The sequence below is a fragment of the Rhinopithecus bieti genome, unplaced genomic scaffold (genome assembly GCF_001698545.2).
Source record: "Rhinopithecus bieti isolate Rb0 unplaced genomic scaffold, ASM169854v2 scaffold_24179, whole genome shotgun sequence".
In the NCBI taxonomy this organism is placed as follows: Eukaryota; Metazoa; Chordata; class Mammalia; order Primates; family Cercopithecidae; genus Rhinopithecus; species Rhinopithecus bieti.
The window spans coordinates 66,717-69,423 of record NW_016811032.1 but is presented as its reverse complement, the minus strand read 5'-3'; the positions used below and the strand labels follow the sequence as shown (position 1 = coordinate 69,423).

Genomic DNA, 2,707 nt, shown 5'->3' with positions numbered 1-2,707 from the left:
AGAATCATTACATTAAGTATGTAAACATAATCCAAATCACATTGGATTTTGCAAGCTCTAGATTTTTATTCCAATGATACAACTTGTAAGCCATAGAGCATGATGGTTTTATTTATAGCTTTCTTCTAACACTCCAGAAAGAAGGTAAAGAATGGCCTGAAAGGAATGAGAGGCCAGAGTTTATATAGGCAGGAGACTTATGGGCTCTGGAAATGACTTCTGACTCTGCCCTTTCAATCACCTTTTCTTCTCCACATTCTGTACTCTTTTGCCTACTTTTTCTTCTTCCTGGACTTCCTCTCTTCCTCTCTAAATTGTCCACTGGCTTTGGATTTCAGCTCTCAAGCTTATGCTATTCGTTTTACTGCTTAGCAACCAAATGGGCTCTGAAAGACTGGCCTGGAAAGCTAAATACCACTTAAACCGTTGAAACATAAGTTGTATGCCAGGCTGTTTGTCTGCAAGAGTAAATACCTTCTGTTTGAAGGTTAGAGAACATTGTACTACAGGTCTTGGCTAAGCAGGTGCCCAATACTAGGTTATTGATAGGCAGTGGACTCTGCCTTGCCATATAAATGGAAAAATAACAGATAGGTTCAACTCAAGGGCAAAAGATAAAGAGTGTGTGTGTGTGTGTGTGTGTACACCCCTTAGGCCTCCTCCTTCTTTCAACTGAATTATAACACTCAATCTCATGTCCATCAATTAATACCCACACCATGGGCTTTCTGACTTTATCCTCTCCTATTCTCCTTTTCTCCCTTTCTTATTTGTTGTTTGTTTCATAGCATTTCTCTTTTTAAGGAACAAGATGCTTTAACACTAACTAAATAATTTTGTTTTCAGCATGCACATGGAAAAGGAATCTGTTTGGTACCAGGGTACTTCCAAGCTCGCTATGTATGGAACTACCTACTTGGACTATATGAAAGCCTGACCTGTGCAAACGTTTACAATTGCAGACTGAAACACCACAGCCTACTCTGATTTTGTTAAAGTAGCCTGTAGGCCCCATATGTTATTGCTGCCCTTCACCAAAAGTGTAGCCTAGCTCTTGTGTCGCAGTAACCATAGCTTGAATGGTTGTGATGCAAATTTCCATTTAGCATAGATTTCCAAGACTTTAGTGATGTCCTACTTGTTTCAAGAAATATACATCTATAAAACTTTCTTTTCCTTCCACCTGGGAACCAAGGAGTAGGGTGACAGTGAGCATTCTGTTAGGTCTAGGCCCTCCACAATTCTGTCCTGCAGTTTCTTACTTTACAAGATGTCTTTCCTCTTCTCTGCTTTCATGCTTGATGGTAAGTCCCATGGCCGCAATGAGAAGGAAAATGAGTATACAAGCACAAAACAGCCTCTGCATTTTCCTGGAGCTTCTGAGGGATTTACAGTTGAGGTACTCAATTTCCAGGTGAGATATCCAGGTGCCTCTCAATGCAGCAGGGTCCCCAGTTGCTCTGGGTAACTTGATATCTCTCTGTTCTTGCTCTACTTGTGTTCCGATCTAGCCTGAACCTGGAGCTGCTGCTGATTCCTCCTCTAGGTCCATGACACTTCCATCACCCTTTTGGCAATGAAGTCTACACTACTCTTTTGTCTGAACATGCTTCTAAATTTTGGCCTTATTCCAGCTTGTTTCTTCCCTACCAGCTTCCCTTTGTGTTACATATCTTGAACAGTATCTGGCCTTTTTACTGTTCCACAGATACAGTTTCTTCTATTGAAGGTTAGTGTCTCCTTAAAGAGTAAGGCAGCATATCATAGCCACACACTCCTAGGTAATGACGCTGGTCCATAGGAAGATTAATGCCTAACATATGGGGTTTTATATATGAAATAAGCCAACCAAGTGAAAGTGTCTAGTAAGAAAATAGAGGGAAAAAATTATTTTTCATCCCTTATTTTGGGAACTGCTATGGGATTTCCATGTATGATCTAATTTAAATCTCATGAGAACATGATTAGAAAGCTACAATTAGCCCCATTTTAATGATAAAGACATGAGGTTAACAGAATCTAGAGGTAGCTCATCCAAGGTCCTAAGGCTATAAATGTGTCTGATACAATGTTCCATCTCTTAACCATTACATTGTACTGTTTCTGCACTTATTAAAAATAGGAAAATGAAGAAATACTTGGAAAGGTAAAACCAGCCATTTTTACTTAAGAGAGTCATGTAATTACAAGTGTTCAAAAGAGGCAATTTTGAACACTTGGCCTTCTGTATATGGTGTACTGGCTGTGGATTATCAAACAATTGGTTAGATAAGACAAGAGTAAAACTTCCTCCCAACAACTAAGATTCTATGATGCTGTATTTGGTAATGGTGATGTTTCACATGACAAATATTTATCCCTTTGCTGGATTGAGTAGGGCACAAGAAGCTAAATGGGGTTATAAATAATCAGCTTTATCTGTGATAAGTCTAGATTTAAAAACTAGATTTATTTCTAAAGCTAAAATTTGGCCTCCTACTCCCTCACTACAAACCAATTTTTGAGATAACTGGCTGCTAGTAAAAGGTAGACATACTTTATTTGTTCAGGTGAATAAATTAGAAAAATGACAAAATATTAGCTGGGCTTGCAGAAGGAAGCCACCAGGACTGACAGTCCAAGACAGAAAAAAGAAGAGAGAGAGATCAAAGAGCTTTAGATAAGCTTACCTTGTTTTTTCTACACATTTATTTTGTTTTTTTTTTTT

General features: G+C 38.6%; 1 pseudogene; it reads left to right on the top strand.

The window, feature by feature from the left end:
• Positions 1 to 1,270: 1,270 nt before the first annotated feature.
• The window catches only part of LOC108543054 (ubiquitin-conjugating enzyme E2 variant 1 pseudogene), an 18,980-nt pseudogene continuing 17,543 nt past the window's right edge, over positions 1,271 to 2,707 (top strand).